The sequence below is a fragment of the Schistocerca americana genome, chromosome 2 (assembly GCF_021461395.2).
Source record: "Schistocerca americana isolate TAMUIC-IGC-003095 chromosome 2, iqSchAmer2.1, whole genome shotgun sequence".
In the NCBI taxonomy this organism is placed as follows: domain Eukaryota; kingdom Metazoa; phylum Arthropoda; class Insecta; order Orthoptera; family Acrididae; genus Schistocerca; species Schistocerca americana.
Genome location: NC_060120.1, coordinates 901119700 through 901137050, shown reverse-complemented (window position 1 = coordinate 901137050; position 17351 = coordinate 901119700). Strand labels below are relative to the sequence as shown.

Sequence of the window (17351 nt, the reverse complement as noted above, 5' to 3'; positions counted from 1 at the left end):
GAATAATGCACCAGTTATGAGGGCAATTCTTCAGCAGGCTCCAGATAATTAGAGAAGTTATTTTCTGTCCAAGATACAGACAATAAAATCCCATGTCTAACCAGAAAAGCTTTTACACAGTTCATAAAATACAATATATTGACTGATGAGAGGTACAAGCTAGTGGAGAAAGCATTAATTAGTAGTGTTGTAACACCCGCTAGCCTGAAATTAGTCATTCCCCTTAGCTACAATCCATAAAATGCTGTGAATGGATCTATCGAACCCACTGAGAATGATCAGGCCATGGGTGTTGTGAACATTTAAAGGTTTAAATGTCTTACTTTTTTTTGTGTAATGTAGTCTATGTTCTCCCTCCCCCCCCCCCCCCCCCCCTATCACTACCTACAGTTGATGTAATGTTTGTTGTCACGTTATGTACTGACTTCAATATATTGCATGTGATGTTATTTCATTTCATATTTCTCCAATTATCAGTTGTTATAATTAATGAAAGAAATGGAGTACTGGCAATAGATTGCATTAAGAAGTCTCCATCAATTATTGTTCTTTCATTAGAGATGAAGTTGTGGTTCTACTTCACATGTTGCGTGTTGGAGATCTGTAATTATTATTAATATGTGTCTTTTCATTGTATTCTTCAATACAAATGAGCTATCACTATAAAAAGAAACACTTTACTGTTTCTTACCATTTTAAATTAATCATACATGTATTGAGAAGTCTTTTATTGCTCTCTGCAGTAACTGTTAAAAAGTCACATAGCCATGCCAATAAATATGAATAGTTTAGATACACAACATTCACTTGACTTGAATCATGATAATGCTACAACTTGAGCAGCATTTGTTAATACTTCATTTTACAAAACCAATTTGATACATTTGGTGCAATAATAGATATTTATCTTCTACTGATCTGCTGGAGTGTGGTATTCATCACAAGTACTGACGGTATCTAGTACCACTATCGCAAGTACCTGTTTGCATCACATTCTGGGCTAACGAGATCCCATATCTTGTAAACCATGCATTGCTCAAAACAGACAGGAACAATACACAGTAAGATACAGAAATATCAAAATAATTTATATTATGTTTTTGCTTTCTCACTGCACATGTCCCACTTTCATTTTAGCTTCAGCAGTGCGTACTGATTGTTCACTTGCACACATGTGCATCTCTCAAGCAATTCTACTAGCTTATACACTATGATTAACCTAACAACTTGTCTGGGTGGTACTACAGGGTGTATACGACTCGGGAAATCCGGGAAAAACCTGGGATTTTTTTCATCTGGGAGAAAATCGGGAAAAATCCAGGAATTTTTTAGAATGCCAGGAATTTTCACTGTTTTAGTTTTCAATTAAATTTTTGTAACTTTGACTGGTAAGAACAAATTCTCTAATGAAGGATATTACTGTATCTCGCTACTGCAGACTAAACTGCTGTAATAAAACATAAACAAGAGAAAAAACGAAAATCAAACTTCAGTTGCAAAGGAAATGCTCCATATACAACAACAAAAAACAGTGCTCATACAGGCATCTGCCAACAGCAAAATGTCTCAAATGCTTTAGGAAGACTATGCAACATAATGTCAAATTGCCTCCGATGAGTGTGATGTCACAAATGCTTACATTAGATTAGTTTGAGCAGTTGTGAGCAGGCTCATGCGCATGCACAGTTGAGTCATGTATCAGTAGTACCTTCTCCTGCTTCTGGCTACAGAAGTGTGGCAGTTAGCTGTATAAGCAATAGCAGCAAGCAGCCAGATGCAACCCGTAAAAATTTTACTGGCGCGCCTAAGCTGCCAGATTCGCGCATGCGCAACAAATCCAGATCTAGGAGGGGGCAGGGGGCAAACCGCAAACAGATGTGTCCCAATGGCTGAATGTGAATCATTCTGTTGTTTCTCAGATATGGCGACAATTTATAAGAGACCAAAACAGTATCCCGAAGACCAGGGCAGGGCCGGCCCTGTGTGATATCAAAAAGAGAGGAGTGTTATTTGGCTGTAAAGGCACAACTGTACTGCACTAGTACTGAGAACTTTTAACATTGCAGCGCATCAGCAATCGTGAATTTCAATGATTATAAAGAATCTGCCTCGATTGCAAATAGAAACCGGATGTTGACCTAGGTTTCGGTGCCTTCTTCGGAACACTCTAAAAACACAAACTGCCTAAAGAGGCAAAGGTTTACCTGAGAGCGCGCAGCCTACCGAATGTTGGCTGGGGTGAGGAAGCACACTTCTGACGTTTGAGCTAAGTACAGCTGTTGACACGGTTCACACATACTGTTTATTTTACATTTTATGTGAGTCTTTTGCCCTTTTGGGCATTCTGTATTAACGTTGGACCATGTCTCTGTAGGCAGTTTGTAGTTTTAGTGTGTTCTGAAGAAGGCGTGGTTATCTGCGCCGAAACTTAGGTCAACATCCGGTTTCTATTTGCAATCGAGGCAGATTCTTTATTATCATTATATTGCATTAGCACTGCATAGCAACTGGCATCTGACCTCATAGCATCCACTGGACATGTTGTATTGAGACAAACAGTGGCAGAAGGCTTCGGCAGACTGGCCTTTGTCGGAGACCTGCTGTATGTGTACCTTTGATGTGTCTTCACAGAAGGGAACATCTAAAGTGGAGTCGTCAACATACAACCTGGACGTCAAACAGGGGGCCAGTGTTATTACAGTATACTGATAATTTTTTTACTTATGGACCATCTGACAGTAACTGAATAAAATACAATTTTAGTGCCATACGCGTTTCGCCTTTATTTTCTGCAAGGCATCATCAGTGGCAGGTTGCGTGCACAATTTCTTACATATTACACTCCTGTTGCATTTTTGGTGTTGTTCTTCTTCTTATGAATGCCAATTTGCAGTTTTTTCCACATTCCACAGCACTATGAACTGAACGCTTGTTTCAATGCAATGTTTTCTTTTGTGTTTTCTTTTAACAGAAGAGGCCCGATTTGGTCTGGAGAGTGATTCTCTAAGCATTTGCATCTGGAAGAAACATGGAACAAGATTTCAGAACCCAAGCATTGTGAAAAAGAGACTGTTATCGAGGAGGATCCCTAATGGTGTGGGCAGAGATTATGTGGACCGTGGACCACTCGCACATCTCATCATGAGTTGTACATGTGAATTGGCAAAGTTTAACTGTTGTCAGATATTGTGGCAGGATCTTGGGACCTCATGTGTGATGTTGCGAGGTCGTGTGGCCCCAGACTTCATATTGATGGACAATAATTCTCGACCTCATAGAGAACACGTGGCTGATGTTTTCTTGGAAACGGAAAATGTTGCACACATGGCATGGTCTGCTCAGTCTCCCAAATTGAATCCCATTAAAGCATGTCTGGGATGCACTAGGGTGACAGGTTGCATCACATCCGCATCCACTAACTACTCTCCATGAGTTTTGAGCACTTCTGCAGGAAGAGTGGGTGTTATTGCCTCAACTTGAAACTGATGACATCATTCACAACATTCCCCATTGTTGTAGGGCCTGTTTTGCTGCCAGAGGTGGTCACACCCCATACTGAACACATTAACCAGGTGTTGTATGTACAATGCATTAAGTTGGGAAAAAACTAGGCACATCTTGTCTACTGTTATGCATATAGCAGCTATTTACATTTTGTATTCTTTGCATTGTTTCTACTCTACTATCACCTGTTTATACTGTTTTGTGGCAAAATAAACACAACCTTTCAAAATTTCTGTTTGTTGCTTTAATTTTGGGCACAGTGTAGTTTAGTAAGTGGTAGGCTTGCCAGGACAACCTGCAAGACAGCATTAATGGTCTTTTCTGAAAACCACGTAGAGCAGATAGCTTGGAAGACTGCTCATGATGGAAATACATTACATCTAATGGCAACAAAAGACCTGACCTCATTGAAGGTATCTGTATAGAAACTGTTATCAGTGGCAATGAGTCAGTTGTAAATCTTACCACTTATATTAGCTATGCTTTGTAGTTTACTAATCATACAAGTTCAGTAAGCTAGATAAAGACCCAGTTGTTTTACTTCATCAAGAGAAACTCAAAACACATCTGGACAGTAGCAGGTAGAACAACAGTGGCTCAAGAGTTCAGGAGAATAGTTGACCGTGGTCTGGATAGATATGTACCTAGTAGAACAATTCATGCTAGGAGGGACTCCCCATGGATTATGGTCACTGTGTTGTTGTGGTCTTCAGTCCTGAGACTGGTTTGATGCAGCTCTCCATGCTAATCTATCCTGTGCAAACTTCATCATCTCCCAGTACCTACTGCAACCTACATCATTCTGAATCTGTTTAGTGTATTCATCTCTTGGTCTCCCTCTATGATTTTTACCCTCTGTGCTGCCCTCCAATACTAAATTGGTGATCCCTTGATGCCTCAGAATATGTCCTACCAACCGATCCCTTCTTCTAGTCAAGTTGTGCCACAAATATCTCTTCTCCCCAATTCTATTCAATACCTCCTCATTAGTTATGTGATCTAACCTTCAGCATTCTTCTGTAACACCACATTTCGATAGCTTCTATTGGTCACTGTAAAGAAACTTTTAAAGAAATAGCAACTTCTGCATAACAGATATGAAAGATAGCATAGAGCTCCTTATCTTTTCGTCCCCTATATTTTTTTGGTTATGCTTCATCTCAGCAGTTTAGTTTGTAGTGATCAGACTTGCGTAAAGGAGGTTAACAGAAAATGCATGCTTTATTGCAAAATTTGACTGTATTGCAAAAATGAATATTTGTCTCTTCACTTCAGGAATATTAAAATTGTTCATATTAAGGTGGAAAAATATTGCATTGAGTGGATAAAAGTACACATCATTTTTCTTAGTTTATTGATTTTGTAGATGACACACTTCCTAACAATGCCTACACTCAACCATGCTTCTTTTAACAGTCAAATTTATTCCACCTACACACAGAACCTTGCCCTATTGTTTTTACAATACAGTCCATGGTAACCTTTACAAACTTAGAAGTAATAAAGTATCCCACCACCAGTTTCTAGTGACCAAGGATGACAATACTGTTTGGTCCACTGATTGTGTGTATAATTACAAATACCATTTGTGAATAAACAAAATAATTACTCATGTTGCCCTTTCTGTGCATGGTAAACTTCCAAACTCATATTTCACCACATCAGCAAAATGTCAAATAATTTTGATGCAACTTACTGCACATGAGAGTTCTGCATGAAGCCCAGACAATGACTCTGTCTTCTCATTACAGCATGAGACCAGTAGCACTTGGACATTGTCAAACATGAAATAGCATAACGATGCCCCCAATGGAAAAAGTCACTTTCAGTTTCGAAAAAACCAGTGATGTGTAAGAGGAATGATTTGTTACATCATACTGTTATTGATAATAGTGCACATGACAACCTCGTACTAGACTGTTTTAAAAAAAAAAATCCAAAAAGAAATAGAAAATATATTACAAAAGTTTTGACCCAACAGCAAAGATGCCCAGAAAAACCAGTCACTACTCACTAACAAAAAACTTAATAATGGCTACCTGCTCATAAGTCGTCATAAAAATAATGTAATAAAAATATAAGGCGCACTCCACATCCTCTCAATCCTATACCTGAATTTACAACCATATGTTTCTAAAGGTTGAAAGCAGCCTTACCTTCTCTCCACCACATCCCTGCATGCTCTCACAAGCAGTACTTTACCATCCCCTACCCCTGCCCTGCTATCTCTAATATATATGAGTGAGAAAGACAAACTCTCTGTGCAGGAAATACAGGGTGTGATCAACAAGTAGTGGGACTGAATTAATTTCAATTTTTTTATTGAACTAACTGCTACAAATTATAACATTCTATGCGTCACTTTACTTATCAGATCTGGCAATCTGTCTCAGCAGAAGTCCTGGAGACAGTTACTGGAAAAAAACCTATAAAGTTATTTTTAAGTAATTAATCCCATATATTGTTTCCACTGAACATTTATTATAATCTCAAATTAATTAAAAGCATCTTGACAAATCTGAAATACGTTGTACCATACTTACAACAATGAAATAAATCATGGTCAACAAGCTACAAGCTTTCTGTCTAAATACATTCAAAGTACTGACTCCCTTTGCCAACATGGCTGTAACTATTTATACTTTCTTAACAATCCCGAACAATCCTTGGCATTGTTAAAATGATTATTTGCTTAATTAACAATTAAAATTGACATAAAAAATTGAAAATACATATACAATTGTATATTTACTCTGGAACAGCTAGTACACTATGATATTAGTACATGTCTGTTATTCATTTTAAGTGGGTCTTAATGAGCTGTTACGTTTCAAAATCTTTAGTTCTCCTTCAAGTAGCACCCTTATGCTTTGGCACAATGCATATAACTGGGTTCCCACTGCACATACGCCTTCTGGAACTCACTTTTCGAGATCTTCTTCAGAGACACTATCATGGCGTTTTGGACATCTTCTATGGAGCCGAATCGGTGTCCCTTGAAGTCCCGCTTGAACTGAGAAGAGGAAGAAGTCCGCCGGTGACAGATCTGGACTGTAGGGAGGGTGAGGGAACATGGCAACCCTGTGCTTGGCCAGGTGTTCCAACAGCCACAGCACGCAGCAGCACGGCGCATTATCTTGGAGCAGCTTCCAACATGCAGTGATGTCTGGCCACACTTCGGAGGACATGTTTGCGCAACCTCTCAAGCACTTCCATGTAAAATTTAGCATTCACAGTTTGTCCAGGGGGCACAAACTCCCGGCAAACCATACCACAACGGTCAAAAAAGCAGATGAGCATGATTTTTACCCTTGACTTGCTCATTTTGGCTTTTTTCGGACACGAGGGGTTGGCGGTGTGAAACTCAGCAATCTGACATTTGGTCTTCAGGTCGTACTCAAAACTCCCCAATTTGTCACCAGTAATCACAGTGTGAAGAAAATTTGGGTTTTCTTGGACACAGTTCAGATTTTCCTTAGAAATTTGCACACGATTCAGTTTTTGTTCATCACTCAGAATTTTTGACACAAACCTGACACACATCTTTCACTTTTCCAAATCATCAGTAACAATTTTTTTTTTATGGATTGTACAAAATTCCCAACTCCTCAACCATCAGATGAATGTTTAAGTGCTGGATGGAATCCAGGAGCACCTTCACTTTGGCCATATTATCAGCAATCCTTGAAGTTGATGGGTGACGGCATGCTGGTCATCTACGACAAGCTCCCACCCCTTCAGAAATAGCTTGTGCTACTCGAACACTGTTGAGTGGCTCAGGGCAGCATCCACGTAGGCATCCTTAATCATTCCGAGGGTCTCCATCGCAGTTTTCCCAAGTTTCACAGAGAATTTGATGGCGTAGCACTGCTAGAGATTTTTATCCATCTTGAAATGCAGCCACATTACTGAACGGAGGACCACAAAAATTGACGTGCTCACTCTCTACTTCCCAGCAGGCGACTGGAAGAAATATCGGTCTCTCCGGAAGGCTCCCTACTATCAAGCCCAGGTGGTCCAAACCCCCTCCACTGCTCCATTCACCCTACAGAGATTCAGTCCTGCAATTTTTGATCACACCTTTGTTGCATTTCAAATGTAGTGACAAAGGAATTACAGAAATTTTAAGAAACAAGGTTAAGATGTGGACTGAATGGATGAATGGGAACAGGCAAGTGAAATGAAAGGCGCAGAAGATGGGAAATGAAGAAATTAACAGGATAGTTTGGGAATTGTTCGTAAGTATGAGGGCAAAACAAGTTTGTCTGAATCCCGGTCACTGCGTGAGGCTCTGGAAGTCGCTAAAGAGCTTGGGAATACGGAGGCATCCACATGATAGCTAAACAGTCTCAAAGCTAGACACAACATTGTGTAGAGTGATGGGGAAGCTAAGGATGTGTAGGAAAGTGTAGCAACATCATGGAAGACAATACTTCACAAACCAAATGCGAATTGTGACCCAAAAGAAGTGTTCAGTACCAATGAAACTTAGGAAAGGCTGCAGAAACCTGTTATTTCAAAAACATAGACATCGGTAAGCTTCTAGTCGCATGACGAAGCAATAAAGGAGCACGGGTGGTGAGTGGTCTTATGGAAGAGTGGCTGGGCTCTTTCAGTATCAAAATGAAAAAAAGGAAATTGCCAAATTCTCTTTCTTCTAAACATGCCTCCGAAAGTCAAGTTATCAAACATTACATTGGCTTGTTTCCCTCCAGATTCCATCAAACACAAAGAGCCACAGACAAAGGAATTATTTACATTTTCAGGTCCCATTGTAGGCATGTTTTAATCTAAATTCTCACTGAAAGTGCATTTGCTTTGCACATTCAGTTTCTGCTCTAGATGCAAGTAATTGGATGGGCTTCACAGTAAATGAAAAACTGTCACCAAGTGCTTCAACAAGGCAGGGTTTGGAGGTGATGAACAGGTCTCAAGAAAATGCAGCAGCAATATGGTGAAATTAATTCAAATTCAAAACATTTCATGTAGTCCAGATGACTACATTCGAAGTCATCACTTGCTGCCAACTCACGCAGAATTTGATGGCGTAGCGCTGCTGGAGATTTTTATCTATCTTGAAACGCAACCACACTACTGAATGGAGGACCACAAAAATTGACATGCTCACTCTCCGCTTCTGCTTCGTGTAATCCAGAAATTTCTCCAATGTGGAAAATTATTTCAGTCCCATGCAATTCAGTTTTGAGCAAGTTTTTCTTTGGTCACATGACACTTCAAAGCACATGCACACTTGACGACAGATGGTTGTAACTGCTGATTTTGACAGCTGCTACCGGTTGAGATCTCATCGTCTAGCGTGCACGTTATATGTGTTGATGTGGGCACTTTACTGGGACACAGCATGTGCTCTCCCTGGTGTAGCTGGTGCTATTTTGGATGTCAGCTGTGTGGGCAGTGCCATTGACCTCCCAGCTGCCTGGAAGACTGGTGTAAAATGAAAACAAGACTGCTGGACAGCCTTCTAGTGTATCAAGGTCAGGTACATCAAAGTGTATCTTGAGTTCCATTGTCTCAACTCTCTGTAGCAGGAATGTAGCAAGGTGGAGGAAAACTGCGTCGTACCATAGTTCACAATCATCTGCTGCCACAGCAACTCGGAGGACGTGTAAACAGCATAGGTCAGTGTCCATACACACACACACACACACACACACACACACACAAAAATTGTTAATAATAATCCAATGTAACCCAAATTGTTAATAGCAGTCCACACGTGAATGCGGAACGCTCCCAATGCTTATGCTTTTGCTACTAGGATTAATAACGGAACGTAAGGGGGTTCAACTGCAAGAAGACGACCTCAGCTGTTTCTCCCAGCAGGCAAGACATCTCTCCGTTTTGGGTGCTGCATGCGCATACATTTAACAAACGTGCATGCGATGTACTAGTTCCTGGGAAACGAATAGAATCGTTGTACGTGCCAGTTTTTACGTATAGGTATAAGTAAGCGAAGACGGCTTAATCCTACCACGTAGATTGCTTTCCACGTGACGCACTTGCCAGTCTCATGGGCCGGTGGCCCGACATGCAGTTTGTCCTGTTGCATGGCTTACTTTCAGAGACTCACAAGTTTATCGTAGTGCTTGGTTGTCGCGAAAGTGAAAAGTAGGGCCTGTCCGGGATTTGATCCCGGGACCTCCTGCACCCAAAGCAGGAATCATGCCCCTAGACCAACAGGCCGCACGATGAAGCAGGTCTGCACCCCGCTATCTACTGAGACCTTGCCGCTTTTGCTAGTTGCAGCATCCAATCTGGACCATATTCTCAAAGAGGTTTCTTAATCCGACACCAACAACATGAGCTGTGCTGAACACCAGTGTATGTGAATGCTGAAAGAGCTGCTTGAGTTGTGTGACAGTATTTCGACCGTGTGAAGTGCAAATGTTATCGTGTCACGCACTATCCGCCCACTATGTAGCGTTCTGTGTCAGCACGCAGTTTTCGACAGTACTCTGTGTCCATAGCTGTTTTCATAGCTAGGCTGCTTCCAGCACAAAGCATCCACCATACCAAAGTGCAGGAGTGTGGTAATACTGCTGATAGCCACTAGGCCATGAGCTGCAGATACTACACAATAACAGGCAGTAGAAACACTGAATTAATAACTGTTCACAGAATTGAAGAGCTCATTTCTTTCATGGGTGGCACAGTCTTCTTGCTGGCCTGTACAATATTCCATCCCTTCACGGTTGACATTCTAACCATCTTCTCCTGCCTCTTCTTCTCTAGTACTTATATTTAGATATTCTTGATTTGTTTTCTTCCGTACATTTTTCCAGTTCATATATTTTCCAGTTTCGGGGTCTTCAGGTGCCTAATTTCAGTAACCTTATAACAACCTTCGTAGAAATCATTAAATTTGTTAACTTTATAGTTAGCCTTATTAGATTGAATGTGTGTCCTAACTACAAGAAGTCTTCCTTCCTATACACCAAGCATCCATAAGTGACCCACAGGCCTGATTCACATACATATTTAAGCTCATGGGCAACCTTGTCACGTGACATGACAGCAGTGCTCTTGCATAAATTTAAAACTATAACGTCTGTGACATATCTTTGAGGTAACACACCAATATGAGTCCGCAGCTCTTGGCCTAGTGGCTAGCATTGCTGCCTCTGGATCACGAGGTCCTGTGTTTGATTCCCAGCTGGGTTGGGGATTTACTCTGCCCAGAGACTGGGTGTTTGTGTTGTTCCCTTCATTTCATCATCATCATTTGTGAAAATGGCTAAAATTGGACTGTGTAAAGATTGGGACATTCTACGGGCACTGATGACTGCGCAGTTGAGCACCCCATGAACCAAACATCATCAACACCAATATGAGTGGCACCCCTCCCCAAAAACACGCCTTAAGTAATTCTTCAAGCTTTCCTGGCGAGGCGTTGTCATGTTGATTAATCGGGTTTCTGCCAGTTATTCGCGTCTTTCCTGCATGATATTTCAACTGTGTGGCTCGCAGTCTTCTTCAGGTGCTGTCTGATACCAATTCCAGTGTGGAACGAGTCCGGTATTTATGCCTACGTAGTGCTAGGCGTTTGCTCTGCGGTCCGCGCCGCGTCTGACACTCTGTCCGCAGTGTGCGCCGACCAATAGCAATGGCTGTAGCATTTTCTTCTAGCCGTAGCTGTTCCGAATGCTGTGTGCGTACTTTGTGGTTATTATCCATTGTCAGTATAGCTGAATTAAGTTCTGAATGGCGTCCAAGCTGTGCTAGATGTTTTATCTTCCAATTGTTGCCATTTGAGTCCTTCTGTGAAGTAGGATGTTCTGTTACCGTGCTGTGTCATGTTAGGCGTTCCGTCTGAAGTTCTTCCCTAACACGACACAGCACGGTAACAGAATGTCCTAATTCACAGAAGGACTCCAATGACAACACTCGGAAGATAACACGTCTAGCACAGCTTGGACTCCATTCAGAACTTAATTCAGCTATATTGACAATGGATAATAACCACAAAGTACGCGCACAGCATTCGGAACAGCCACGGATAGAAGAGATTGCTACGGCCGTTGCTATTGGTCGGCGCACACCACGGACAGAGCGCCAGACGCAACACAGACCACAGAATAACGCCTAGCAAACGTAGGCATAAATACCGGACTCATTCCACTCTGGAATTGGTATCAGACAGCACCTGAAGAAGACTGTGAGTCACACAGTTGAAATATCGTGCAGGAAAGCCGCGAATAACTGGCAGAAACCTGATTAATCCACATAACACACCATAAAACATGTGTTTCCAAGCATACATACATGCTTTTTATGTTTGCTCCATCTTCAGATTTTACATTTATTTACACGTCTTGAACATTGTTTACTTACAATGTTTTACAGTAGCTGTCTTAAAAACTCTCTTGCAGAATTCTGCAATGCTGTTGATGAAAAAAATAATGTTCATGACCTGTAAATAAATGTTGACATCTGAAGATGTGATGCCAGGAATCTTCAAATTTTATGAAAAAATAAAACACTATAAAGGTAACTGGTTGTATCTAATTTGCCAGAAATTACCTTCAGTTTCAACAGCTGCAGTATTGTAATATATCCACAAGTGGACCAGAATTATTTATTAATGATAGTACAAGAAAGAATAGAAAGCAAGATGTGGCACTGAGATAGGCAGTGCCAGTTGACAGGCAGTTAGGAGTAACTTGGTGATATTTGATCATAGGCAGGTCTTTTGATTGGCTGAAATTCAGTATGTTACTATCCACAAACAGTATTAGCAACCATATTTTAAATATTAGTTCAAAAATACATATGATGACAGATTGCATAGGCATGGGATGATACTGCAACAGTAAATAAAGCCATCACATCTTTGTTCATTTTATAAACGAGTTTAAATGTCTAAATTTCTCAGATTTAGCATATATTGGTTGTATTGTATAGAAGCCAATGTCGAAAAATGCGATCAACAGAATGACGAATAATCATATAATACTAGGCCTCACACACTCAGTACGTATTAGTAATATTGAAAACACTTTAGTCAACATAAATACTGTTAATCAATATTTCTAGTATTGACAGTACTTGCTCTCAGGCGGTCATCATATTGATATATTGACAATAATATTGAACAACATTTCCACCTTTGCAAATGATGGGCATGTATCACATGTTTTTAGCACTGTATGAAATTGTCAAAATGGCTCATCACAGCAGAGCTCACTAAAAGTTTTACAGGCTATGTGGCCTGTAAGAAAGTAGTACTTGTGTAGTGAGTCGAGTGTTGGGAGAAATATCCAATAAAGCATCCTGGTTGGAGTACTATAGAAGCACTACACTCTCTCCGATCAATTTCTTCCATGGGCTGGATTGAAACCAATTATGGGCTGTAGCCGGTTGCCCACCCGTGCTATTGTTGTACACACCTTCCCGGTATCACCCTTCTTGACTACTATTTGTTCCGCCATACTGATGCCCTGTTCCACATCTCTTAATCAGCCAAGTTCTGTAGTATTTCTCTAATTAGACTGTTAAGATCCCCGTTAAACAGAATTTCTACTTGTGTTTAGCCTGTAAAATTGTGCGGTACATTATTGATCACATGCTCAAAATTGCCAGTTAACTGACCCCATTTCCCATGTTTATTATGGTAGTACACCCAGCACATGCTGTTTATCTCCTTCGTAATGTTCTCGATATGCTTCAAAGTGGGCATGGAGCGTGCACTGGCTCTACATCATGTCTCTTAATCACCCCATTTCTTGCATAAAATTGACTTCGGTTGTCACTGATAACTAGTTTCGGCATATATATGTTTACGAAGAAGTACCTTCCCATTCTTTCAGCTACCTTACTGCCTGTGGCCTTTTTCATTGGGTACAGTTTAACATAATTTGAAAAAATCTCAATCATTGCAAGAATTTGAGGCACTCCTCCTGTTGACATAGTTAAAGGATGTTGTAAATTGACATCTACTGTCTGCTTAAGCCCTTTTGGCAACACATGGTGAAAAGTCCCTGTTTAATGGTAATTGTCTTGGTTCTTTTGATGACTTTCACTCATTCTCTATGAATGTCATATGGTCTTGGCTGTATTATAAAAAATAACAATCCTGTTTCAGTTTTTCCACACACTTCTTGGGTGCAGAGTGTCCACAGCTGAAGTGCATATACCATGTGAGATTGTCTGCGGCATATTCTGATATGAAGAGCTTCCACTCTGCTTTATGTTCATTCTTCCATATAATACCCCTTCATGCACTACATAATACATTTGGATTTTCTCTTTCTCAGTGTACCCGTACTTCTCACCAATGATATATATTTTTCAGCATCTTGCTTGTGGTGTGTTTTCTTACATAAGCTACACCTTGCATGAAAAGTATTCTGTCATCCAATGTCGGCAATTGTGCGCTCTGCCTTTTCAGGCTTGCTGCTAAGTGCAAGGGTGCATCAGGCTCAAAAGTCCGTCCTCCTGGTATGTGTTGCACTTTGAATTCAAAGATAAGGTCATAGATTACTTGTTAAGAGGGACCACCAAGCCCTGTGGTGTGTTACCACCACAGATGTTTGGCCAGCTAGATAATTGCAGAATTTTGTGAACCCAAATAGTATTGACAGTACTTCCTTCTACTGTTGCTGAGTACTTTAGTGAACAGCTTTTCAGCATTCCGCTCCCAAAAGCAATTGTTTTGCTTTTATCAAGTTCTCATTCTTTGTCAGCTTTATACAGATGCATTCCCACACCATAATTTAATCCATCATAGGCTAAAAAAGGGTTTTGTTAAGATTTGAGTGGGACAGCATCGGCACATTGATCAACACAGTTTCAATCTGCTGAAATGCTTCCTCAATCTTCCACCAATGACCACAAGCTATTTTTCTTAAGTAGGCTGTGCAAGGATCTGTTGTTTACCACTAGGTTCGTATGAAACAGCAGTAAAAGCTGCACAACCCATAAAAACTGATAAGCTGCTTCTTGCGCTTAGACATTGGAAAGCTACATAGTGCCTCCAATATTTCCTCGTTTACTGTTATACCTTCTTGTGTAGTTATGTGCCCCAAGAATTTTGTTTCATGTCTTCTGAACTCTGATTTTCATAAGTTCAGTCCAGACCCTGCAGTTTCAAATTCCTGAAAAATTTTGTCTAACATTGCCAAATGCTCTCTCCATGCACTGGTTGGGATCAGGATGTAATCTATATACTATGTGATATGTTTGAATAGCTTTTCACCAAAACTTTCATCCAGTGTCTGAATAAATGTTGATGGGGCCGCATTAAGCCCAAAAGGGAGAATTCAATATTGATAAAACTGTCATTTGTATTGAAACACAATGTATTGTCTACATTCCTGGTCCAGTAACATCTGATGATACCCTGAAGTTAGGTGCAGACTCAAACACTTTTGCACCATTAAACATATACAGCAACTCTTCAGTGTCTTCGGTCAGTCTCTTTCAGGTTCAAAAATATGATTTGCCTCTCACGCCTCTAGTATGGTTCAACAGTCTCCACCCTTCTTATGTACAGCAAACAATAGGTTGTCATTTGGCTACACTCAAGTTCTAAGATTCCTGCCGTTGTTTCATTGACGTCCAAGCCTTTCTTCTGGGAGCTTGACTTTTTTTTAAGGCAGTGCATATATGAGTATCTTAGGAACAGATACGTTCATATACTGTGTCTGCAGAGGCATGAAATTAAACTTTGTAACTGTGAATTTAGGAATGGCAGTGTCTCTTGAACTGAGTAGCTTCATAATCACCCATTTTATCTTTACTGCTGAAGTCCTCATCCACACCTTTTCATTCAGTACAGTCTTCAGTTTTATACACATCAGTGTTACTCCTGCATGGTGTCTGATATCATGTACCCACCTTCTCATAGTTCATCATCCCTGTCTTTCTTTCTCTCTTGCAATACAGCAGATAACTTTATTGGCCTGCCAGCCATAAACTTTACCTTCTATATGTCCCACCCAACTCCACCGATTGTGATTACAATCATAATTTCACCTACCACTGAATTTTATTCGTTGAGCCACCTATTTTCCTCTTACTCTTAATAATTTTTAACTTGTATGGTAGCTATGTAAGCCTCAGATTCCATTTTTTTCTTCATTGGAAGTTCATGTCTCACTGCCATAAGTTGAAACTGCTGATACACACTGACTGCAAATGTTCCATTTCCTATAAACAGGAACCTTATTTTTTAAACTCTGTTCACTGTCGAAAGCAAACCTACGCATTTTTACTCTACCGTTTATATCCTTTCCGTCTGTCGAGTTACCTGACTTGCCTGGTCTAGATACAAAACTCATTAACATACTTTATAATGTCACAGGTGTATTTTTTTTTTTTTTTTTTTTTTGTATGTTGATTACACATTACCTTAGTCTTAATGTAGTCAATTTTCAGATGCACTTTCAAAAGTAAATTCTTCCATTCTCTGTTAAAGTTCACGTGCACTACAGATGGTATAATGTCATCAGCAAAACAAATGTGGTTCAGATGTATCCCAAAAACACATTTGTTTCCTTGCTGAAGGATTGAAAACAGTCTCCTGGATTGTTGTTAGTGTTACGGTTGCCAGATCACAATTTCAGCTTTGGATTTTCCACTGCCCTAATGGACTATTGAAAGATGTAGTATTGAATTACCAATTCTCCATTACACTATTGGTTTCTCTATAATTCTTAGTACTGATATTGTTGAAATTAAGTCCAGAGTTAAAATCTTCCTGGCAGATTAAAACTGTGTGCCGGACTGAGACTTGAACATGGTACTATTGCCTCCTTTAGCATGTAAGTGCTCTACCAATTGGGCTACCACAGCACAACTTGTGAACTGTCCTCACATCTTTACTTCCGCCAATAGCTTCTCTCCTATCTTCCAAACTTCACAGAAGCAAGTTAAAAGGTAGGAGATGAGGTACTAGCGGAAGTGGAATTACTAAACAAAGCTGTCTTTACAAAGTGCTGATCCTGTACTCATGTAAAAATTTAGTAGTGTGCATTATTTTCTTCTGTCAACCATGTCAAATATTTGTAACTCAATGACATTTTATTTTAAATCCATACTCTAATTTTCTTCGATATTTGAATTTTATCATGCTTTGTAGAGTTCCCTCAGCAAGGAAATTGTGCTGTCTGTTTTCAGGAATGCAAGTGATAAGAATTATTTATATTTCTGATATTTGGGCTGTAAAACCTTTCAGCTAAATGCCAAGACAAGTCAATGATTTGTTGACCAGACTACCATAAGAAGAAATAATGACACCTTTACTCTATGTCCAAAAGCTGGTGCATTTTATTCCTTCGGTGTATTTCTACTTTTCTTGTATTTATTTGCTATTTTTTCTTCTTCTATTCTTCAAAAGAAAATGGTGTTAACACCTCTCTTTCTGTTCAATCGTGATAGGCACAATAAAAAAATTCACACAATCATAGCTTTCGGCCATTAAGGCCTTTGTCAGCAGTGCAACTTGCACTCACATCTGCAGTCTCAGAGAGCTGAAACTACACTGTGAGCAGCTGCACTAGTTCATGATGGAAGTGGCGACTGGTTGGGGGTAAGGAGGAGGTGGGGAGGGGGAGGGATAGTATGGTGGGAGTGGCAGACAGTGAAGTGCTGCAGTTTAGACGGCTGGTAGGAGAGAAGATTTGGGAGGGGGAAGAGGGTAAGTAGCAGAAAGGGGAGAAATAAAAATAAAAGAAATTAAAAGACTGGGTGTGGCGGTGAAATGACAGCTGTGTATTGCTGGAATGGGAACGTGGAAGGGGCTGGATGGGTGAGGACAGTGACTAACTAAGGTTGAGGCCAGTAGGGTTAGGGGAGCGTAGGATGTATTGCAGGGAAAGTTCCCACCT

At 40.3% G+C, this 17351-nt stretch overlaps 1 protein-coding gene and 1 non-coding gene across 2 annotated transcripts in view; one reads left to right on the top strand and one right to left on the bottom strand.

The window, feature by feature from the left end:
* Positions 1–17351, top strand: part of LOC124595112 (kinetochore protein NDC80 homolog) — a 163955-nt gene that overhangs the window by 128522 nt on the left and 18082 nt on the right. The window lies entirely within an intron of this gene.
* Positions 9637–9708, bottom strand: Trnap-ugg. The gene has a single exon. It is a non-coding gene; the product is annotated as a tRNA-Pro (tRNA).